Source organism: Schistocerca nitens, chromosome 6, assembly GCF_023898315.1.
Source record: "Schistocerca nitens isolate TAMUIC-IGC-003100 chromosome 6, iqSchNite1.1, whole genome shotgun sequence".
Taxonomy (NCBI): Eukaryota; Metazoa; Arthropoda; class Insecta; order Orthoptera; family Acrididae; genus Schistocerca; species Schistocerca nitens.
Genome location: NC_064619.1, coordinates 119,725,437 through 119,751,917, shown reverse-complemented (window position 1 = coordinate 119,751,917; position 26,481 = coordinate 119,725,437).

The following is a 26,481-nucleotide window of genomic DNA, read 5'->3' as shown; positions in this document are numbered from 1 at the left end:
CAATGCTCTCTAGCGATCTCTGGCGCTGTGGCTCAGTGTAGCCACCTTTCATATGCCCTTCCTCCACGGCTAGAATTTGATGGTATTTTTGCCAGCATTGGTGGTGAAAATACCACCAAATTCGTCAAAAAAATATAGACAAAAATAAAAGATAATATTAATACGTAAATATCATATAACTAGATAAAATTTTGGCTTTGCACTGACCTTTCAATAACCTATTATATAGAATACAGTAAGCAATACAAATTCTTTCATACATGTGACTTTACATAACAGTTTATACAAGTATTATGTGGTTAAACAGTTCAATCAATAGCGTCAGCAATGACGAATATGTGCAGGTAAGAGTCTCATAACTTTCCACAAACAGTAATACACAAAAAATCAGTTTATACAAATATTCACATAAACGCTTTCCATAGCCCAAGAATAAGCAGTTGACAGTTCCAGCAGTAGCACCCAGCAATGGTCAACAGGTGCAAATACCAATAAGTAACATTTTTTCAATAGAAGCAGTCCATCAGTGGCACCCGCAATGTTGAGCAGGTGCAGACACCAACAAGTAACACCATTTCAGTAGAAGCAGTCCATTAGTGGCACCAGAAATGTTGATCAGGTGCACACAGCAACAGGTGACTTCATTTCAGTGGAAGCAATCCATCAGTGGCACCCAGCAATGTTGAGCAGGTGCAGACAGCAACAAGTAACACCATTTCAGTAGAAGCAGTCCATTAGTGGCACCAGCAATGTTGATCAGGTGCACACAGCAACAAGTCACATTTCTCAGCAGAAGCAGTTCCATAAAATTCACTAGCACTGATCACACTGTTCATCAGAATTTATAAGCAGAAATTAAACATGTCCTAGTGGCACCAATCATGTAGAAAAGGTACAAGTAACAGTCCATAATTTTTTACAATCACTGATCACACAGTTCATCAGCAGAAATTAAACATGTCCTTTTGGCACCAATCATGTAGAAAAAGTGCAAGTAACAGTCCATACTATTCACCATAACTACTGAGACAGTTCAGTCATGAACAATAGTTTGAATGCACATACAATTTCTTTAACAAATTATTATCAATGCTCTTACACTAAACATACAAATCATAATAAACACACAAATGATATCAGGTAATTGTCACATTAACTATTACAGTACACAATAACAGTTAACCTATAATATTTATGGGTGTCAGTGCAAGCCACAACAAACAAGTGAAATAATATTTAGGAGATAGGTTGGGATCACTTCTCTGGGATTATAAAAGGAAAACACACAAAACACACTCACTCATCTTTCATCCACATTAGTGCTACTGTGTAATTGAATAGTGTTAACTGTGTAAATGCAATTCTGTCGAAATTTTATGTTCATTATGTGTATCAAGTAGTAGTGGCAGCAATGTATAACAGTCAATAATAGTTAGTCAACGTCATAGTCATCATGTCTAGACCAATGTTTGCCAAGCCAGATCAAATTGTACTGTTGCTGAACAACTGTCAGAGAGCCAAGATATGCAAATACTTCCTCTCTTCAAAAAAAAGTGTATACTGCTTAGTGATTTGACAAAGTGTGTGTGTAGACAATCTTCCTTCTACTTGAGTGTTCTAGTCTGCCATCTTTATCCTCCTTGTTCCATATGGACCAACAAAAAAAAATATGCTCCTCATTTACTTTACCTCTTATCCACCAAAACTCCAATAATCATCAACTTAATCTCAATACTTCACTAATACCTTTTCAATACGTCGATCATCAATATCATTTATCTTACCTTTTGTCCACGAAAACTCCAATAATCATCTACTTCACCTAATCTCAATACCTCAATAATACGTCGATACATATAAACCTCAGCACCAATATCATTTCACTTCCATAACAACTCTTTCCTCTAGTCAGTCTCCTCGAACAAGTACAGACAAAATCCTAGTGCAACTTCAATTCATCATCCCATACAATCCGAAGACACAGTGTCCACACACAACCTCTGTGTAATCCATCTGACCCAAATTTTCTACTCATTATAAATTATAAGATACATTTTGGTTCCTTGTCCATCATTAAATAAAAGAAATGCATACATGACCTCTAACAGACCTTAGTTCGAATAACTCTCAGTAATTAAGTACGATTACGGAGTGTGAATGATCATAATATTTCACAGTGTGTACACCACTTCAAGAATCATAGCAGAAGCAAACATGTGGAGTATTTTTTGTGTCAAGTGTCACTTCCTATTTCAATTGCTCACCAAAATGCAGTGTAATACTGTCAATGGTCTAAACCTAGTTTTGGTCTGTCATGTCGTTAGCTTCCTTCCTATTAGCATAAATTTATACAGCTTCCATAAAACCTCAGCTCATGTGACTTCTATGACTTTCTTGTACTAATGTCGTTCGTCGAATTATAGCAGTTCATTTTCTTATCTTAAAAATATAAGGCACTGAGCGTAAGCAAAACATGCAATAGCGAGTAAATATACCAGTAGAGAACAGAATGTCAACAAGTGGATGCAGCACAATCCCTATAACAAGGCTCTGCCAAGCGAACAATCTACAATTAATACCATAGTGTAACCTAGTCTCTATGTTTGTGCACAGTATATCAGCATTTCTATATACTAAATTGAAGAGTAGTTATGACAACAAAACAGAAATGTGTAAATATGCAATCCATAAGCAAGGCAGCAAATATGTTATCTATCATAATAAACAGGTCATTAGCATCATATCAGCATAAGCAAATAAATGTTTATATGTAATCTTAATAAGTAAACATGAAGGCGCAAGCAGATAAATCACAAAGTATAACTTACATATCTAACCACATCAACACAATTAATCAGGTGACAATTATAATTTAAATAAATAAGCACAGCAGGCACATAATAGAAAAATATGACATCAGTGAAAAAGCATAGCAGCCAAGCGATGCATAATATACACAAGTAATAACACTGTTCATTAATCAATAATTGTCAAAATCAGCAAATGTACACAAGCACGTCGCTTCACAAGTAAATTCATAGAACATGAAATTAGCACAAAGTATGAATCACGTAATCGCGAGCAGCAAATTACGTCTAAAGTACGTACCTAAGTGAAATTATGTTACCTGAAAAATAAACTCAATTAATAGTTACCCTTTTAAGTTTATTACCTTTTTTTTTCGAAATTACATTCTTCCTGAAATTTTCTCCAAAGCAAGTCGTCTTAACGTCGGACACGCACAGAATTTACCTGAAGGTCTTAAATACTTTATACAACCGTATCCTGAAAAATACTGAACGTTAATAACATAATTTATGAAGTCCTTATAGCTTTATACAGAATTTATTCGGAGAAATTAAAGCTCGATCAGCTGTAGGCGCGTGACGTAGGAAGTGATTGTTTGCGGTCAACGACTGCCTTGTGCGGCGCGCAGACTGACTGTTGCTTTGAGTATGTGCCGCCGCCAAAACACAGCGCGGTACTCTTGCATTCTCCGCATGTTTACGTAGCTGTTAGTTTCTCTAAAGTATGTCATTCTACAAAAATTTTTACGTTCGATATATGATGTATTCCCTTAGAGCGCCGAGATTTAAGAGTTTCTACTTCAACAGTGTTATCATGAATAATTTTGCGAACTCTATACGGACCGTTATAAAGCAGAAAAAATTTGCGACATAAGCCTTTTCCTTTATGAGATAAACGGTGGGACTTAATTAACACCTTCTGGCCAACTGACAAGATTTTTAAACGACCAGGACGCTTAGCTGATTTCTCTCTTCTAGCAGCCGCCGATGCAATATTTTGTAGAGCCAGGTTGACAACTTCAGAATGCCGCAGTTTCCGTGAAGGCGGAAAAGGAACGATTTCAGAAATGCGATTTGTTGGTACTTTATTTTTTAATATCAATAGAGGCGGTAAAGAAGTTGAGTCATTAGGAAGTTCATTCAGAATGTTTTGAAAAATATGAAGATACTGATCCCAAGTTCTGTGATTCTGATGACAATAAAGACGGCACAATTTATTGATTTCCTTCATCCATCTCTCTGAAGCATTAGATTGAGGGTGAAAAAGTGAAATGAAAATTGGTTTAATCTTCCGACGCCGTAGAGTACGAAGCCAAATTTTAGAGCGAAACTGTGATCCATTATCTGATATAACCTTATCAACATGACCAACTTCTTTAAGAAAATGTTTGATGAAAGCGTTAGATACTGAACGAGCTGTTGCTTTGCGTAACGGTGTAAAACACACATATTTTGATGTCAGTTCCACTGCTACGAAAATGTACGCAAAACCATTAGTAGAACGAACCACTGGACCGAACAAATCGACTGCAGCCATCTCCTTTAATTTCGCTGGAATGATAGGAAACAACGGTGCTCTGTGAGAAACTGTTGGCGGCTTAGCCTTTTGACATAATTTGCATTTGGCAAGAACAGATCGAATACGTTTTTCCATATTACTGAAGTAGCAATTTTCTCGTAATTTATGAAAGCATTTTCTGGGACCAAAGTGCGCATAACTGAAATGTGTGTACCAAATCAATTTATTGACCCACTCATCAGGAATACAAACTAACCAAACAGAGTTGTCGACCGATTTCCGTTTAAAAAGAATGTCATTGCGAACTAAATAATGCTGTCTAATCGCTACGCTTTCCTTTCTCCTCCACTTCTCCTTAATGTCCTTCCAGATTGGATCCTTATTTTGCTCCTTAGCGATGTCCTGGAGCGAAGACGAAATAAAGTTCTCAAACGCAACACCTTGAATGTACATCAAACAATAATGGTTTTCTTTGCAGTCCTCTTCAGCACTTTGTTTCAAACCCATAGGTGCACGTGATAAAGCATCAGCAACAATATTTGAAGATCCCTGTATGTAAACAATACTAAAATCAAATTCCTGTAGGTACAACGCCCATCGTGACAATCTGCCGTGAGTTAATTTTGTTGACATAAGAAATTCCAGAGCTCGATGATCGGTGTAAACCTTAGTATGTCTGCCAAACAAAAATGTGCGAAATTTTGTGAAAGCCCATACAACAGCCAAAGCTTCAAGTTCCGTAATCGAATAATTCTTCTCTGATTTAGAGAGAACACGGCTTCCAAAGGCAACAGTTTTCTGTACTACAACGCCGTCTTCTTCTATCTCTTGAAATAAATGTGCACCTAGGCCTTTGTATGATGAGTCCGTCGCCAAACAAAAATCTTTAGAGAAATCCGGATGTGAAAGAAGTGGAGCAGCAACTAAAGCATCACGAAGTTGTTCAAATTCTGATTGAGCTTCCTCATCCCAACACCAATTAGAATTTTTTCCAGATAATTCACATAAACGAGGTGTGGCCAAATTGTCCAATCTAACAAAGCGTCTAAGAAAATTACAGACACCAAGGAAACTACGAACATCACGTTTTGTGGTTGGAACAGCATAATTACGAATAGCGTCTAGTTTCTCTGGATCAGGGAGAATACCTTCTGTAGAAATAATGTGACCGAGAAATTTCACCTGAGAACGACCAAATTCAGATTTTTCCAAGTTCACTGTCATGCTAACTCGTGCAAAAATACGTAATAATGAATCCAAAATTTTGTTATGCTCACTCCAAGAACGTTTAGCAATAAGAATGTCGTCAACATATGAAGTAATATTGTCACGAAGATAAACAGGTAAAATTTCATTTAAACTACGAATGAATGCTGCTGAAGATACAGTAAGTCCAAACGGTAATTTCCGAAACTGGTAACAGTTACCAAAGGCTAAAAAAGCAGTATATTTTCTACAATCAGGGTGGAGTTCTATTTGCCAAAAACTTGCGCGCATATCAATCGTGGTTAAAACTTTAATTCCATGGAAATGTTGAAGAAGTTCATCTAAATTTTGTGGACGGTCAGTTTCAGGAATAATAATATTATTTATCTGTCTGGAATCCAGAACCAAACGAATTGACCCATCCTTTTTAAGAACAACGTGTAATGGGCTGGTATAAGGGCTGACTGCTGGCTCAATAATGCCCTGATCTAACATGTATTGAAGTTCATTCTTAACCTTGTCTCTGTAAGCCAAAGGAATAGCGTACGTTTTCCCGCGAAATGGTGTGTGTTCTTTTACTTTAAATAAATATTGTAAGCCTTGTATAGTTCCTGTGTGATGACTAAAGACTGTAGCATGTGAACTCAAAATATGGTGCAGCTCTTCTTTTGCAACGTCATCCGGCACTTCAGCTTTCTTAACCTTTTCATTAATTAATTCTTCGCTACTAATTATATCCTCCATCGCGTCTCTGTATCTATTGTCATTGTCATGAATAAACACACTGTCGTCATAATGCTCAACGAAAGCATCAGAAGTAAGAAACCTTAAACATTTTGTATCTGATTCAGATCTTGCTAAACACTCGAAAAATTTCAAACATTTCGGCATTCCGGCAACAGTCAAATTCACACTTCCTTCTTTAAAGTTCAAAATTGCCTTATGTGTGTTAAGAAACTCCATACCTAATATAATCTGTGTACTGAGTAATGGAACAATAATAAAATTAGCAGACAATTCGTATCCTTGACAAATGAAATTTAGGTTGGTCTGTTGTTTAACTTCCACACCTTTTCCAGAAATCGCTCCTCGAATTGTAGTTTTAGAAATAGGTAACACAGGACAGGCAATAGTTCTTTCACATATACGAAAAACTGATTCACTAATGACGTTCAATGGGCTCCCAGAATCTAAAACTGCAGTGAACTTATTCTTACCCACACATACTTCAATGACAGGATGTAAAAATGCGTCTACATTATTTTCCTTTTCATCTAGCAAAATGTCTCTCATGTCTTCCAGGCGTACGTAGTGTAAAGTCGTAGTGTCATTACTTTCTGAACCGTCTATATTGCTGCCAGAAGCCGAAGCTGCAAGTCATGGTCGATTGTTTGCGTCACGTCTTTGATTATTCCCGTCATTTCGCGGATCAATTTCTACTATTTCTACTTGTCTCTCTGAATTTCTGTCACGCGGAGGATGCCAATTAGGTCCTTCCTGTCTGTTGGATGCAAATTCTTGGTTGTGTCTGTTATTAAAATTTCTGTTTTCCTGTCTGTCTGCATAACTACTTCTTGTATAATTTCGACTGTCACTTCTGAAATTATTGTTAGACCTACTACCCTGGTTATTTCTGTAGTAAGAGTTTCTATTATTGTATGAATAATTTCTGTCTTGATGATACCGATTACTGTTTCCGTATGATTGATCATTCCGGTAAGAATTACCGTTATTATAATTGTCTGTGTAATTTCTGTTGGAACGTCTGTTATTGTCATAAGGCTGGTATCTATTGTCCTGTCTGTTACGTCTGTCATTCTCAAAATTACCCATATAACGCCCGTTCCGATCACTATCCCTTTTCTCTGAAAATCTATCGTAATTACTGTTACTGAAAAAGTTACAAAAAGTCCCGTCGTCGTTGTCATACTCAAGTTCTTGTAACAAAGTCTTAAAAGTCTCAATGTCGTCTTTACATCTTCCAGCTAAAGCAATTTGTCTTATGGATTGTGGCAGCTTAGTTAAACAAATGCGAATTAATTCAGTCGGGCTATAAGGGTTGGAAAGGAACTGATTCTTTCGAATCATATCTTCAAAATATTCTGCTGGCGTGCGGAACTCAGACTGTTTGAAATTACGCTGCATAATAAGACTGTGTTTGACTCTGTCTTGTGTGTTTTCGGACCAATATGCCGATAGAAATGCATGATAAAAATCATTCAGATTATTACAATCTCTAATGAGTGCACGCATCCGCGTCGCCGGTTCGTTTTCTAAATATCCACACATAAATTCCAGTTTGTGACTTAGTGGCCAATTTGGTGGGAGTGCATACATAAATTGATCTAACCATGCACATGGATGTATGTCATTCTTAGAATTACGGAAGATCTTAAATTTCCGAACAGTCAAAAAGTGTTTATAGTCAAAGTTTTCGCCTCGTGGCGACAAAGACCTACCGCGTCTGTCCCAGTTTGAATGTCGATTATTGTCAAGTTCGCGCGCCTGGCGCTCTCTTGCTGCATCCCGTAAATGAAACAAATTACTTTCTTCAAACCCTTCTGCTATCTGTGATTCTAAATTTCTTCTACTATCTTTTCCTATAATTTCGCCTTCGATTTGTTTGACTTGCTTTCGTAATGCCTCAACTTCCCTTTTAACGCGTTCATTAAATTTTCCTTGATTTTCAACATGCTTATTTATATTCTGATACTCTTCGGTTTCTGCAAATGGTAATGGAGCTGTACCATCCGAATCTCTGTCCCCATGTAAACTAAGATTTGTCAATTTATCTGAAATCTCCTCAACTCTTTCCGATAAGTCACCTATTTTTTCTTTCTGTTTATTTACGTCTTCCGTAAGTGTCGCGACTCGGGTTTCAGTGTTGACACATTTGGTAGTAAACTGTTCATATTGTTGTGTTAGGTTATTTAATCTGTCATTTGGTACGGATTCCCCGATTCTCTCAAATATTTCTTCCTTATCGTGTGCACGTTGTAAATTTAACTCTGAAAATTTCTGTACTATCACGCGATCTCTTTCTTCCTGTTCTCTATCCTGTTCCCTTTGTCTAATCTCTACTGCAATTAATCTATTATTGTGAGAATTCAAAATCGGTTGTACTTCTTCTCTAATTTCTTTCTTTAATTCATCTTTCATGTTTTTGAAACATGTCCCTATTCGTGAATCTAACCGTGTTTCCATTGTTTCCAACTCTGTTTTTAATTCAGATCCAAACCGCGTTTCCATTGTTCCCATATCAGTTTTTAATTCAGATCGTAAAGTTCCCATTTCTGTTTTTAATTCAGATCCCAGTGAGTCAAACCGTGTTTCCATTGTTCCCATTTGTGAGTCCAACCGAGATCCCAAATTTAATATTGCACCCATCAACTGCTCCATATTAAATTGTTCAAAATTCTTTTCGCCCCTAACATTTCCCGCAAAACTAACTTCCTTCTGCATAGCCATTAAGCTATCTGTGTTCGATACTATTTCCGAATCTTCTATCGTTAATCTCGTATTCTGTGAATTTCCTGATTGAGAAAAATTTTGAAATGGTTCCGGACTATTTTCCCGACTTATTACATTGTTTTCCACTTCATTATCCATCATACTGTTTTCCTCTGTTGGCGAGTTCGCCATGTTAACAATTTCGTTATTCTCACTATTCATCTTTTTTGCCTTTTTCATCGATCGCGTAATCATTTACAAAGCATACAAAACTCGTCACTGTACGGAATTTACACACAATGACTCTTTATCTCCAACAATACCATTCACTCGAAATGTTTCCCTCAAACACGATTAACGAACAATTGAAATAATTGCACTAAGTCGTCAAACGCGTATACAAGACAACAAATCAAATTCAGAGAAAAAAACACCATTATAAGAATGACACTTACCAAATCTACACATGCAAAACAGACTATAATTACTAAACTACAAATTACTACAACAATGCTACTGTCCACTATTTCTACAGTCAGAAGAATTCCAAGGGACGATCCGAAGCAGTGGTCGCCACGTGCATGGGGGCTTAATAAATGTTGAATGCAAATAATTTTAATTTTTTTTGCTTTAGTAGCTGTCTGTCCGATTACGAAGTCTCGTAACGGTTGGCCCTGACTGTTATTATTACGCTATCTGACTGCATAGAACAACAACAAAGAATGAAATGGAAATTTTCATTAACACAATTAATTAATTAAGTCCCCAGCAACTATAAAACCTACGAAACCAAAGCACAAGTGTAACTGTTCTGTGTGTGGAAGTATGACTCAACGTACGCATCTGGCACGGTTCTTCTTCAACAACACAAGAAATTTTAAATATCACTTATACTGAATTAATTAAAGGAAATAAAAATACCATAATTACTCAAGAAAACCAGAATTACACTCTAATCCAAGAACACAAGCCAGATGCTTTGTTGACTGAACCTGTAATGACGCATTATTTAAAACATGGAAATAATGAACAATAAATCAAGTTTCGTTACCTTCATATATTGACCAAAATCACTCTCATAATTACAATATATCTCCACACCGACTCGCTATTACCACATCTCAACAAGAACTTTTCAGTATCACATCTCAGCAAGCACTCCTTACTAGCACATCTGAACACGAACTGACTACTACGAGTCCTGGACAAGCACTGCCCACTGCGACATCTCAATAATCACTGTGCCAGTGGAGGCGGCGGAACAATGCTCTCTAGCGATCTCTGGCGCTGTGGCTCAGTGTAGCCACCTTTCAGCTGTACTTTGTGTTCGATATCGAAATAAAAAGAAAAATCAGATAAAGAAGAGGTTTGGGGTACATCCCTTCGTTGCTGGTCCTGACTTAAATGGGTTATCTCACACACTATAATTATTCATGAAATTTTTCAGTTTCTTAGGAATGTCATTTCATTCATTTGACGAATTATTGGAGATTTCCCGAGATAAACTGAAGAAATGGACACTGTTTTAGGGACAACCATATAGCCAGAAGAAATATTTTCGTGCGTGTCTGATCAGTAGCTAATTATTTGTCATTTGCAGCGATAGTTTACAGCTTTAGCTGCAACTGTAAGGTACGTGATCAAATCGCAGTAATGTAACCAACGCCTGTGTTCGACGTCAATGTGCAACAACCACTCACAGGCGGCAGATGGCAACTGTAGCAATGGAGGGTAGAAAAAGCGTGAATGGAGGGAATGGAAAAGACATCATCAATATGGAATAATGTACTGTAATAAACACCATAGTTGACAGTGTGATCAATTTTAGCCATTTTTCAGTTTCTCTGCAATTTCATTGGCGACCAACGACACGGCAGCATGCTTCCCACCTTCTGTATCATTGCAAATCCACCCCTCCATTACTTTTCATGTACCATATACTAGGTAGCGACTGTAGGTAGATGTCTGTGCAGTACGTCCATTCATGGTTAATTCTTGAACATATACACTAAATTATACAGGAGAATGTCCTATACCAATGCAGTTAGGTTACCTACATATTCTTAGCACTTAGATCATAGTGCGTAATTTACTATTAATTGCCCACCTTTCCCTACGTGGATGGGAGTCACAGAGTATTCTCGTGTTCTTAGGATAAAGTTGCAGATTGAAAGATCTCCCTGCATTGTCTTTGACCAACCCTCCCTACAACACTGGCGCCAATTTAATTTGCAGCTGACCAGAAGTAGGAGGGTACTACACACGCTCCATTCCGTATATCGTGAAGGAACAGAGCAATCTGATTCTGTAATTACTATTCAGTGAAGACTGCTCTGCACCACTCTTACTCATGGCATCCATCTAAGTCCACAAGATCTCTACACATGCACGCTTATCTACAGGTTAGCGCCCCTAATGGATGTATAGTAGATATGAGGGTGTTGTGATGATATAACAGACGGTTAAGAAGAAATGTGTGGTTTATGCATGATGGAGATCCAGATGGATTGAGTTTGAAGCATTTTTCATAAATCAACTGCGCTATCACTTCTAAAGTATTGTTCTAGTGTCCGGGGTCAGTGCCAAGGAAGTATTGGTTAGACAGAAACGATCGTGGAACATAAACACATGCATTCCTAAGGCTACATGGTTCTACACTTAAAACATGCTATAAAACCAGAGCGGTGCAGCTTCCGAGCTATTAGTCGTGCGAAATCCAAAGCTGTTATTATTCCAATGCCAGAAATACATTCGCAGCGCATGATATACATTCTCCTTCCAAGTTTGTCTACAGTAAACTATGAGGACAATCTGTAAAGTGATGAAACTACTATCTTGCATACCGAATAAACACATGTTTGTGCTGTTAAACACGCAATAATGTTTAAGCCACGTGGTTTCCGAAATATTAGTCATGCAGAGTGCAACCCTCTTAATACTCTAATGCAGGACATAAATATCCGACATCTGACATACATACACCCTGCAAATTTTCTACCCCACTCACTACAGTGGCAAACTTAAAGATGATAAAACTACTTCCTTCTGCACCAAAGAAAAACAAAGATTCTTTGCGATATGTGCACCATATAGCTTTCTGGAGGTGTATAGCGCCCACTGTTCACATCTGGTCACGGTTCAGAAATTATACTATACTCGCATCAATCCTATAAGACGATCGTCCGTAACGGAAAATGCCTCTTACAAGGGAACAGACAAACGCATAGCAGCGGTGTCTGACATGTGAAATAGACGCCATGCTGCCACTAACTCCATCTAACTCCAAAATCAGGACAACTGTCTAGCAAATGTATACATAGGGTGTGCTGTACCTCACAAAGACTTGTCAGTAACTTATACTCAGTGCAGTTACGAAGCTGAAGACTCGATTTATGTCCAAGAAAAATTTGGACATTTGTGGTAGGATCTTACGGGATCAAACTGCTGAGGTCATGGGTCCCTAAGGTTACACACTACTTAACGTAACTTAAAGTAAGATACTCTAAGGACAACACCGAGGGAGGACTAGAACCTCCGACGGGGAGAGCCGTATGTCCGAGATGTGGCAGAGAAATGGAGTACTTCGCACACATCTTCTTTCGTCTATAGGAGGGTGTTGAACAGGTTTTCCATCAAGGGACATGATTAATCACACATAAGTTGGAAGCAGTCTGCTGGCCGTGGCAGGGAGACGCTTGCTGTTAACGATTGTAGATATATAGGCCTCTAAGTCACACACAGAACACGTGATTGTATACGAGTCGATCGCAAGTTATACCACGCAACTGATCCACCATGAGAGAACAACTGAAAAATCGTTAAATGCGTGATAAATGACATGCAGAAACATCTCCCTCTCTCTAGAATGCATCAACAGCCTCCCATTAAATCATACCTCGTTAGAACCCCTCTAAACCGCTCACTCCATCGACTTTCTATCATCCTTTAATGCAAATCCATGTCAATAACGAAGCAGTTGGCTCTCTTTTCCAACAAAGCTTTACAGACAGCAGTCAAGTTGCATGCATCAGTATTACCTCAACGGACATATGTTGTTAAAAAAACTATACAGCGACTGTTAGCTGACAGCTCACGGCTGTGGCTGGTGCAGTTATGGAGAAGCACATTGCAAATACTGTCTGTTAGGGTTTAAAACAACTAAACAGTGTTTCACAGGGTCAAACAAAAGATCCATTCTGTACTTGTATATTGCAGTCCACCAGTTGGTGATACAATGCTAAGGACACTATAAAAATCTATTAGATGGTTGCCGATATATTTGGAGTCACACCTTGGCTTGTGACCCGACATTTATAAATTTATTATTCTGCATTTGGTGGTCACCGACGTTAAACATTCGATTCCGACCGTCTTATCGCTGTATCCCTGGTTCCCAAATTTTCCTGGACCAAGCAGGAGACATGCAAGTACTCCCTCATTCCCCCTCAATTTCATCGCATTTGGTGTATTTCCCTTTAATTTATACGTATTTTCCGTCAATTTTATCGATTTTATGTCACTTCTGCCCATGCGGTTGTGGCATCACTTCTCGCCACGTATTCTAAAATTCTCTAAATGTAGTACAGGTGTCAACAGCCAGCACAAATGCACTAGTGTTCTGACCAAGGAAGGTGGCGCTGTGGTTAGCACTCTGGATTCGCATTCGGGAGGACGACGGTTCAAGTCGACTCGAATGCCATTGCTAGCAGCACGACGTCGTCAGCATTGTCAATGAGACACTGTGGAAGCTGGTTGGTAGCTACATAATGGTGTGGGCTATATAAACATGGAAAGGACTTGGTCCTCTGGTCAAAGTGAACCGATCATTCACGGTACCATGTTCCCAAACAACGAAGGAATTTTTATGGATGACAGTTCACCATGTCACTGGGCCATAATTGTTCAGGATTCGTTTGAAGAGCATTCTGGACAAGTCGAGCGAATAATTTGGCCACCCAGATCGGCCGACATGAATCCCACCGAGCATATGTGGGACGTAATAGAGATGTCAGTTGTGTACAAAATCCCTCAATTATGGACGGCTATAGAGTCAGTATGGATCAATATTGCTGCACGGGACTTCCAACGACTTACAAAATGGTAGATATCGAAATAGATGACAGAGGGATAAAAAAACAATTAAAATCGCTCAAAAGAGGAAAGGCCGCTGGACCTGATGGGATACCAGTTCGATTTTACACAGAGTACGCGAAGGAACTTGCCCCCCTTCTTGCAGCGGTGTACCGTAGGTCTCTAGAAGAGCGTCGAAGAGATGTGCAGAACTATGGACCTATATCTCTAACGTCGATCAGTTGTAGAGATTTGGAACACGTATTATGTTCGAGTATAATGACTTTTCTGGAGACTAGAAATCTACTCTGTAGGAATCAGCATGGGTTTCGAAAGAGACGATCGTGTGAAACCCAGCTCGCGCTTTTCGTCCACGAGACTCGGAGGGCCATGGACCTGGGTTCCCAGGTAGAGGGCGTGTTTCTTGACTTCCGCAAGGCGTTTGATACAGTTCCCCACAGTCATTTAGTGAACAAAGTAAGAGCATATGGACTATCAGACCAATTGTGTGATTGGATTGAAGAGCTCCTAGATAACAGAACTCAGCATGTTATTCTTCCGAAGTCAGAGTGATTTCAGGTGTGCCGCAGGGGAATGTCGTAGGACCGTTGCTATCCACAAATTATGTAAATGACCTTGTGGATAAGATCGGAAGTTCACTGAGGCTTTTTGCAGATGCTGTAGTACGTTGAGAGGTTGTAACAATGGAAAATTGTACTGAAATACAGGAGGATCTGTAACGAATTGACGCTTGGTGCAGGGAATGGCAATTGAATCTCAATGTAGACAAGTGTAATGTGCTGCGAACACACAGAGAGAAAGATGCTTTATCATTTAGGTATAATATAGCAGGTCAGCAACAGGAAGCAGTTAATTCCATAAATTATCTAAAATGGTTCAAATGGCTCTGAGCACTATGGGACTCAACTGCTGAGGTCATTAGTCCCCTAGAACTTAGAACTAGTTAAACCTAACTAACCTAAGGACATCACAAACATCCATGCCCGAGGCAGGATTCGAACCTGCGACCGTAGCGATCCTGCGGCTCCAGACTGCAGCGCCTTTAACCGCACGGCCAATTCGGCCAGCCATAAATTATCTGGGAGTAGGCTTAGGAGTGATTTAAAATGGAATGACCATATAAAATTAATCGTTAGTGAAGCAGATGCAAGACTGAGATTCACTGGAAGAATCCTAAGGAAATGCAGTCCAGCCGGCATGAGTGGCTAAGCGGTTCTAGGCGCTACAGTCTGGAACCGCGCGACCACTACGATCGCAGGTTCGAATCCTGCTTCGGGCATGGATGTGTGTGATGTCCTTAGGTTAGTTAGGTTTAAGCAGTTCTAAGTTCTAGGGGACTGATGACCTCAGATAGTCCCATAGTGCTCAGAGCCATTTCAACCATTTTAAATGCAATCCGAAAAGAAGAGAAGTATGTTACAGTACACTTGTTCGCCCACTTCTTGAATACTGCTCACCGGTGTGGGATCCGTACCAGATAGGGTTGATAGAAGAGACAGAGAAGATCCAACGGAGAGCAGCGCGCTTCGTTACAGAATCATTTAGTAATCGCGAAAGCGTTAAGGAGATGATAGATAAACTCCAGTGGAAGACTCTGCAAGAGAGACGCTCAGTAGCTCGGTACGGGCTTTTGTTGAAGTTTCGAGAACATACCTGCACCGAGGAGTCAAGCAGTATATTGCCCCCTCCTACGTATATCTCGCGAAGAGACCATGAGGATAAAACCAGAGAGATTAGAGCCCACACAGAGGCATACCGACAATCCTTCTTTCCGCGAACAATACGAGACTGGAATAGAACAGAGAACCGCTAGAGGTACTCAAGGTACCCTCCGCCACACACCGTCAGGTGGCTTGCGGAGTATGGATGTAGATGTAGATGTAGATGTAGTAATTCGATGCCAAGTCGAGTCACTACACTACACGGGGCAAAAGGAGGTCCGATACTATACTGTGGGGAACCCCACGACTTTTGCCACCTCAGTGCTTACACCAACACCTCTGTCTGCTCGTGATCAGTCGGTCGGCGGATACGCTTCCAGTGAAAGACCACCCTTAAGCAGAAGATGCCGTGGCCACGCGCACTCTTTTACGCGTCTCCGCGTTTCACCTTTTGGAGGTGACTTAATTAGCAGGCCGGCAGCTGGGGGTTTCAGCCGCGGTCCAGCGCGCCCCGCCCAGCACTCAATTACCGGCGCGTGTAGCGGGGTCGGCAGCGCGCGGCGCGCCGCGGCTCTGCCCCCAGGCCTGGGCCCTAGGCCGCCCTCGCACGGCTAATTTTACGAGTGAGCGCGCCGCGCCGCGCCGCACCGCGGCTATCGCCGAGCCCCTAATTAATCAGCGTCGGCGCCGCAGCAGCCCCCGCCACCCCCGCGCCAGTCGGAACGGTGCTCTCATTTTCCGCCCTCGCTTCCTGACGCCGCTCACCGCCGACTCGCCGCGTCCGACGCAGGAGCACAAGCGCCGCGCGATCGAGGTTTCTTCAGGCAACTAGATGTGGAGGGCGAGCTGCGAAAGAAGTACGAAGCAAAGCTGGCCGCTGTCTGTTGGTGGCGCGAAAAATGTGCAATGTTTTGCGCGCAGAACCGTCCGCCGTGCAGGGCCGAGATACGATTTGCTGTCAGTCCGGGAGCGTAATGTTATCGCAATCCTAACAGATATTGATCTCGCAGGAAAGTCACAGGAAACATCATGAGGACACCTGGAGAATCGGAGAAATGGACTCTCCTCAGCATAGAACAACTGCCGGCGCGCCGGTCTGTCCGGAGTTGGCGAGAGTAGTCGAAAAAAGTTCTGCCGCTGTGAGAATGTATTGTAGTCCACTACGTGCTCTTCTCTCGACCTGCTACAGCACAGGCCACGTCCTCTATCTTGACGTATGTTGCGTCAAAACTCCAGCCAAGCCTCCCCTGGCTCTGCTGATATACGTAGCTGCTCATGCACCCCACCTGTTTCTCTAAACTGGCACCAATAAAGCGGCTCAGCAGTAGCTTTCACTACCCAACAAAACATGCGCTCAGTTCCACCACCTTTAAATCCTTCATGCAACTAGTGTCATTCAACTCAGCATAACAACCACTGTCAACTTCCTTTAAGGGGCTCCGGAAAGGCTCAAAATCATGAAAAGTTCAATTTTTACTTTTTTGCGTTTTCTGAATCTGCAGACTATTACCTTTTAATAGATATATAATTTATTCAATTCCGAAGACTACAACTATTTTTAATTTTTTTTTGAAATGTGTTCTACATGGGCGTGACCCACTGTGGCGCTGTTAAACTGCTGTCAAATGGTGTTATTATTAACGTCCGTGTTCATCAGGTACATTTTAGTGATGTGAGATAATGTATGTGTTGTGGCTAACCTGTGATGGTTCAATATATATCGCTGGTGTGATTGTCGATTGTTTCATGTTTATTTACTCTGTCGTTATCTCGAAAATATTCGTAATTAATTCTGTTTCTTGAGTCTCTGTTTTGTTGAAGTATAATAATGAGGAAAAGTAAAGTTATTAGAAATCCTCTGAAGGCTTTTAAGAAAAGGAGAAATGTTGGAAAGCCAAAGGTATGTGTTATTACTGTAAACAATAAAGACGATGAAAACCCCCAACATAGCTTGTGTCCCAAAGAAGAAGACAGTTGGTGTAAATATAACAAAGGATTGCTAACTGGTGAAGTGTACACTCATAAGCATAGTCTGCCTCATGCAATAATGGAGGTGATAAAACCTATTTTCAGAGACTTAGCAGCACCTGAACTGTTGAAAAAGTGTATTCACGGAAAAACTCAAAACCCCAGTGAAAGTGTAAATAGTGTTATATGGTCGAGAATCCCCAAGACTGTATTTGTTGGAATAGAAACACTTCACTTTGGTGTGTATGATGCTGTTGCGACTTTCAATGATGGCAACATTGTAAGGTGCAAGGTATTTAGAAATATGGGAATGAAGATAGGTTCTAACATGGTACGAGCGATGATTGCTTTAGGCAAGGAACGCCTTCGGGCTGCAGACAGGGCTGTAAAGAGTCTAGAAATACAAGTAAGAGTAAACAGGAGGAGGAACAAGAGGAAGCTGGAGGAGGAGTTTGCAGAGGATGAAGATAATCCATCCTATGGACCTGGAATGCACTAAAAAGTTAATCCAATCTTTGTCGCTCGATTCCCAAAACTTTTATTTTCTCATACTAATTACATGTTTTCTAAGGATCTTCCAAACATATTTGTTTCAAACTTTCAGTAAATGTTACACAGTACCTTCTGCATAATTTAACATAGCCTTTTTCCAAAAAGCTGTATATTTTTGAATATATAAATAAAAAATTGCAAAAAAATGTTGTGAATTTTCATTACAATTGAAAAAAATCATCTTTAATAACTGAACTAAAATTTTGTAAAATCCCTGTGTTAAGTTGTAGCCGATATTCCAATAAATAATCTGTAAAAAGTTCAACTTCCTACCTCAAATACTTTGTGAGGAAAGATGTAATTTATAAGCGTTATTTTAACATTGCAAGTATAGGGCGTTCCGGAGCCCCTTAACAAGGATCATTGATCACGAAGCCTTCCTAATCTAACAAAAAAAGCCATCATTACTCTGCTGGAAATTAAATAGTATACCTGGAAATACGGCGTCGATTTCGATCCGATGACGGGATATGTTACTTGGGGGTAAGTAGATGGACTGATAATGCTTTCAACGTCGTCCGCTGACAATAGCGTAGTGGCTTATCTACCAGAGCACCGTATGTGTCTACCCTGTATTGGGGAACACTCACAGCAAGAAGGCTCATTGCGGTGCAAACGTGTGAAGCGAGCAGAAGACCATGTTATGGAGAGGCACTCGTGCTTCCTACAGCCAACTGGACGAGTTTGAAGGGGGTCAAACTGTAGCCTTCTGAGTGGCGGAATGATCCTTTCGTAAAACTACCACTTAACTTGGACCTGCTGCGTCAGTAGTCCAACGATGCTGGTGTCAGTGATCAGGTGAACACGCTCACACCTACAGACCACGTTCTGGAAGTCCAAGCTGCTCAGACGCCCGCCAGGACCATCGTGTTGTAAGGCAGCGGTGGCAGATCGTACAGCCGCCACAGCACAGATAAGAGGGCTTGTGGGATCAGACGTGTCAACACGAACTTTGTGAACCGCTTATAAGCAGTGGGACTACGGGCACGCACACCTCTATCCCGTCTTCCGCTCACGCCACAGCATCGACGTGCACAGCTCGACTGTTCCCGTTAGAGGACCATGTGACCTTCTCTTCTCACTTTTCTCCGTTTCTTTCCTCTTATTTCTTCCTTCTTCGTACCGCGGCTATATCTCAGGGTTTTCAATGCAGAAATATAGTGAGAAGGGGGCATATGTGTGTGGTGGTTTACGATATCGTAGTGCTGTAAGGGAGCGTCACTCGTGCCTCTAGTTTGAGAAGACTGACGGCTGAAGTACGAACATTTCTCAAAAGAAAAACAGGTACGTGCTCTCTTTTCTTTTAAAACTATAAATAGTATCGTAGCTAGTACTATCTATCGTTCTACTAAACTGAATGAGCGCGACACCATTGATGAAGTTTCAACCTCGAAAGAAGTTTATTAATACCAATTAGCTGAAATAAAAAAAGCCTCATCAAATCCAGAAGTAACTCACAGTTAGAGTAATTAGTTTCTGATGTGTGTGTAGTGGTCATTGACACTTAAAAGATCGTTTCAGTATTTCTATCACTGTCCGTTCATGAGTTGCTGAGCAACGTATCAACAAGCTCACTATGCAATGATTAATAATTGTCGTATCCCGACAGTGAATCGCTTCTCGCTTGCTTTAAGCATCAAGACGATTGCTATGCCGCTGCTTTTACCAGAAATACTGACCCTTACACAATGTGTCTAATAGCGTATTTTAAATACGACAGTATGCCATCTTAGGCACTGTATAACATTAAAACGCTTGATAATGGCAATCTAAAGCCGAAATCATGATCGTGTAAATGTAACACTGCAAATAAAAAACAGTCTAATAGCGGTATTGACTTTAAAGAAATACATTATGACTCTGACCCCACATTATGAAAAAAAATTATCCAAAGGACTTGTGATCTTTCAGTTATAAGTAGTGGAGAAGCGACCATAGTGTATCAATGTTGTTGTGTTACAAACGTTCATGGAGTAACATCTCTAAATCAAATGAAGAGTGGAAAAGGAAGGTGTCCTAAGTGCCAGATATGAAGTTTGTCTGGATAAATAAAAACATTTTACCTCTGTATATACATGAGAGATATGTATCCAAAGGAACTGACAAGATATTAATACCGCACGACTATGCTGCTCGTTGCATCACTGCAAACAATAATGAATCAAATTAGAAAATAAATATTTTACTAACCCATAACTCACAAGTTGTGGTCTCTCAGATAGCATGAAATTTTCGAACTCGCTCTCCAAGGTCAGTTCTGGCGGAATGCCTCGGTACGCTTCCTCCCCTACCCTCCTTAAATCATGAAACCTACAATCTTTTGTTGACAGTTGCCTTCTTTATTTGTTGACGCGTGTTATTGACAAATGTTGAATCTCCTACTGTGTGTCGTGAATAACGTAATTTTTTCCTTCAGTACAGTAAATATTGTGTTCAGAGGAATGCGTCAGTTTTAACGATCCTAAATTTTATGAAACGATTTGTCTGTGAAGGCGAAAATTTCAGAGATAGATCAAGAAACGGGCGAAAAAGACGACGATTTCACAATAGCCAATGATCGCAGTTCTCCTAACGGACTGTCTTTCAGAGGAAGGACTTCAGGACAATGACGATGAGGGCTGTTCTGTTTCTTCAACAGAATACTTATAGCGTTAGTTAATATCAAATGTGTTCTGAGCGGTGGCAAAGAAGAATGTAGACCCCAGTACTTAAAATATATTTAGCATACTTTATTTTTGTACCTTTCGGGGACAATTGCATATGCAAGTTTAAATCCTGGAATTTATTTTTATGTGAACATTTACTTGCTATAATTTTTCGAAATAACACTTCGTTTATGTGTACGGTTTAAACATAGGGGTACCAGAGACTTCACCTCGTAGCATACGTTACAAGAGTTTCTCTTGGCATTTGTATTTACCGCAGACAAATAAACAACCAGACATCATGAATAGTGCAGTTTGCAACACCATCTCACGAGAGTGTCAGTTTTACTATATTGGACAGACTGGCAGGTCAGTCCGCACTAGGTTCAGGGAACACCATAGAAGGTGGAATTAAAGAAGTGAAATTCATTCTTTTCCGAACACTGCATAAATGAAAACCACAAATATATAATACGTAAAGAAGTCCTACACATAGAAGGAAAGAATGCAAAGAATTAAGAAAGACATTTGTGTATCCCACATTTGTTACTGAATCGCCGGCCGCTGTGGCCGTGCAGTTCTGGCGCTGCAGTCCGGAACCGCGGGACTGCTACGGTCGCAGGTTCGAATCCTGCCGCGGGCATGGGTGCGTGTGATGTCCTTAGGTTAGTTAGGTTTAAGTAGTTCTAAGTTCTAGGGGACTTATGACCTAAGATGTTGAGTCCCATAGTGCTCAGAGCCATTTGAACCATTTTTTTTGTTACTGAATCAACAAACTCAGTTCAATTGTTCACTCTTTTTAGACAATATTGCAAATCCTACAAGAAAAAAAAAATCTTGGTGCCATCATTCACGTAACAAAAAATGCCTGTGCTTAGCTCTACTCCAAAGTATGTTTGTTCGTAGTTACTGTAAATGCCGTACTACAAATTTCGTAAATCCATATGTAATGTGCCAAATTGTAAACACAGCTAGCTTTTATAGTCAACAATCGACTGATTTAAAAAGCTGACGTGCTTAACTTTGCTTGGCCGTCATCTTTGGGATCAATTGTGTACCGGAAAATCGGCTCACAACCCGAAAGCTAGGTTGTACAGTAACGACAGAGTTTGTGAAACAAGGCTATAAACAGTGTTTCGTTTAGCCAATACTTCACAAGAAATCACCTCGAGAATTAAGGGTTAAGAATGTTCTAAGTGTCCCATCGGGAAACTGGCTGGTTCTCAGTTTCAATAAGAAAGTTTTTACAAGTTGATAACTGAAAAGTAGGAAACAGCAACCAGCCACGGTTAATAGTGTTATTTATTTAGCGATTTTAAACCGACAGGTTCATTTTCAGACAGCTGTTCACGTTTATATTATATATATTATTGCTTACATTCGTTTTTGGCGGCCGGCCGCTGTGGCAGAGCGGTTCTAGGCGCTTCAGTCCGGAACCGCGCTGATGCTACGGTCGCAGGTTCGAATCCTGCCTCGGGCATGGATGTGTGTGATGTCCTTAGGTTAGTTAGGTTTAAAGTAATTCTGAGTCTAGGGGACTGATGACCTCAAATGTTAAGTCCCATACTGCTCACAGCCATTTGAACCATTCAGTTGTTGGCTGTTTCCTTCTTTGCAAGAATCAGCTTGTGTTTTGTATACAGCCGTGGTCTGCAAAATGTCAGTACTCGACAAAATAGCAGGAAGAAAGCTTTTGCTCCAAGTGCCACAAATACTGAGGCACTATTATGTATTTGTGACAATGAAAGTACATAAATACAACGTTACGTTTTTAACTAGTAGAACTGTATTCAATAAAAACCAGTTGTCATATCTTTTAAATTACGGAATTCCAGAGCAAAGCACAACTCGGCACAAAGACGACGCGCCACGTAGTGACGCACGGCTGTAAGGCTTTCTCCACGGTCTAACACCTGGATCGACTGTAGAAAAATGCTACAGCTTACCAAGAACACAGCAGAACTGGAGACACATTTTGTGAAAAGATAACAGAATGTTTTCCATTTCTACTCGTCAAGTGTTCAAAGACATTCTCCAGAATCAAATCTAGGCAAGGACAGCTGTTAGTGGCAAAAGCCGGTAATTTATTGCAGATCTAGATTTGTACTTTAACATAGTCATCCTTGGTACATTACCGAAGAGTCATACAGTTACCACCGTGACAGAGCTTAAACTAGTGACAGATGACACATGCCTTCACATGGCAGGAAAAAAGTTTTGTTCTAACCACTTCTAATTTAAACTCACGCCTGTGTCTTTTGTCTTCACTGGCGACTGTTATGAACAGACGCCGTCGCAATGACATGCCCTCTGTAACCGGTTGTGGAAAACTTTTTCGTGGGGGTTTTCGAAGAGAAAGCTGTGGAAAAAGCTATACAGAAGACGGCATGTTTTCACAGATATCTTGATGACTCACTTCTGATGTTGTCACACGGGAGTGAAAGACTTTAAGAGTTTCTTCAATACCTGATCTCTCTGCACCCCACATTAAATTCACTATGGACATGGAAGATATTGGCAATTTCCCCTTTTTCGACGTCCTTGTCAAGAGTAAATAGGACTGCGCTGTGGGACGCAGTGTGTACAGGAAATCTGCTGGCATCGTCCTTCGCAGCTGGAGGGTGTGCTACGTACGCTGGTCCACAGGGCCCTTCCAGTATCGTACGAAGAAAACCTACACAGGGCGCTCAGATACCTTAAGAGCGTATTCAAGAAGAACAGATATAGCGGGAGACAAATCCGACATGCTTTCAGGCAGAAGGTAGAGGCCTAGAAAATGGAACATGACAAAGAGGATGAAATAATGGTTTATCTGCCGTGCGCCGGCAAAGTATCGGACGGAATCGGCGGCTCGACGTAACATTAAACGGGATGTCAAATTAAACAACTTTCATCTGTCCAGTTTACAAACTTATATTATTTGGCTACCAGTTTCGGCTATTTACTACGCCGTCTTGAGACCAAACTTTAGGAAGATTCCACCTCGGTTCTGAACCCCACAGAGACCTATACGGAGGTTCACCGAAAGTCGCTCTTCCCATAGGTAAGGAGGAAATGAATATTGGTACGAGAGTGAGCCAAATGAAAACCTTAATTTTGTAATAACAAATCGAAATTTCGCTCCGTTATACTGTAAGTTGGTAAGCGTGCTACAAACAGCGTGCAGAATGGCCTGTAGTTGGCAGCATAGTGCACATGCACATACCGTCGCAGTATCAGTATAAAGATGGCCGCCTCACTTGCGACTTGCACCAGGGAAGAACAACGTTTTGTTATTCGGTTTTTGTGTAGTGAAGATGTGAAACGTATTGAAATTCATCGACGAATGAAGGTTCAGTACGGTGATGCATGTTTCTCACACCAGCAAGTCTACGAATGGAGTAGGAAGTTCGCAAATGGTGTGACTTCAGTGAAAGATGTTCCTCGTCCAGGTCAGGCACAACGAGTTGTGACTCCACAGAACATTGCAGCAGTTGAAGCCATAGTGAAGGAAAACCGCCGAGTGACACTGAATGACATTGCAGCATGTTTACAGATTAGTCATGGGTCGGCACACCACATTGTGCATGATGTGCTCCAGTTTCACAAAGTGTATGCAAGATGGGTGGCACGGCAGCTGACTCCTGAAATGAGGGAACGACGTGTTGATGTTTGTGAAGAACTTCTTCGGCGCTTTGAACGAGAAGGTGATGGCTTCCTTGCAAGAATCGTTACTGGGGACGAAACCTGGCTTCACTTTCACCAACCGGAAACGAAGAGAGCGAGCAAGGAATGGCGCCATTCCTCATCACAACCAAAGAAGTTTCAGACAGAACCATCAGCAGGGAAGGTTAAGCTGACACTCTTTTGGGACGAAAAAGGCGTGATTTTGGAGCATTAGATGCCTAGAAGGACCACTGTCACCAGTGAATCATACACAGATCTCCTAAAAAAATCATCTGCGGCCTGCAATCAAATCGAAGCGACCTGGATTGCTGTCAGCAGGTGTCCTTTTGCAACATGACAATACAAGGCCCCACACTGCCCGTACAACAGCTGCAACAATCACAGACCTGCATTTTGAGTGTCTTCCTCATCCACCATACTCACCAGACCTTGGCCCAAGTGATTTCCATATGTCTGGACCACTCAAAGACGCAATGAGAGGAAAGAAGTTCCGTTCTGATGAAGATGTACGCCACGCGGTGCATGAGTGGTTGCGCGGACTACCAAAAGAATTTTTTTCTAAAGGAATTTATGCAGTTTGTAATCGCTGGAGAACTTGCATTGAGCGTGGGGGAGATTATGTTGAAAAGTGATACAGCTTTGTACCACTTCTGCACAATAAATGATATTTGAAAACCATTTAAGGTTTTCATTTGACTCACCCTCGTACAAGAAGTACGGTCTACCACAGACTGAAATTTAGTCTGCACGATATAGACGTAAATGTAGATGGAAAACTGCACTTATCATTTTTTGCAGTGCGTTTCCCAGTCACTGTGGGCGGGTGGACAGATGGGCCACGCGCCTTCCTGCGTCACCAGGCGGCTTACCAAAACACGGGGTGCGGCGCCGCTGTTTACGGAACGCGTGACGGGATTAAGTGGGCGCCAGAGCGCATTACGGCGCCGCGCCGACCTACCGTTTAAAAGCCGCGGCTTAGCCGCCAGTCGCGCCCGCTTTAACACTCCCCGCGATCGGTTTATAACCCCAAGTCCACCCTCGGCAGCAGGGGAGGCAACTGTTGTGTCCGCTCGGCCGGGCACGCCCTTCTCGGTGACTCACCCAGCGCATTATTCACCACGCACAGTAGCGTTCCCTGGCAGCGAGAAAAACGCCGCCCAAAGCCCGCAGCCCACACGGCGACCGTGTTAATGGAATCGTTTCCAAATATCCGCAGCTGTCTTTCACTCGTTTTCAAGTTTTGGCAATGTACCACGCCACAATGCTTAATGTACGGGGGATGGCTCTGAGCACTATGGGACAAAACTTCTGAGGTCATTAGTCCCCTAGAACTTGTTGTTGTTGTTGTTGTGGTCTTCAGTCCTGAGACTGGTTTGATGCAGCTCTCCATGCTACTCTATCCTGTGCAAGCTTCTTCATCTCCCAGTACCTACTGCAACCTACATCCTTCTGAATCTGCTTAGTGTATTCATCTCTTGGTCTCCCTCTACGATGTTTACCCTCCACGCTGCCATCCAATACTAAATTGGTGATCCCTTGATGCCTCAGAACATGTCCTACCAACCGATCCCTTCTTCTGGTCAAGTTGTGCCACAAACTCCTCTTCTCCCCAATCCTATTCAATACCTCCTCATTAGTTATGTGATCTACCCATCTAATCTTCAGCATTCTTCTGTAGCACCACATTTCGAAAGCTTCTATTCTCTTCTTGTCCAAACTATTTACCGTCCATGTTTCACTTCCATACATGGCTACACTCCATACAAATACTTTCAGAAATGACTTCCTGACACTTAAATCTATACTCGATCTTAACAAATTTCTCTTCTTCAGAAACGCTTTACTCGCCATTGCCAGTCTACATTTTATATCCTCTCTACTTCGACCAAAATCAGTTATTTTGCTCCCTAAATAGC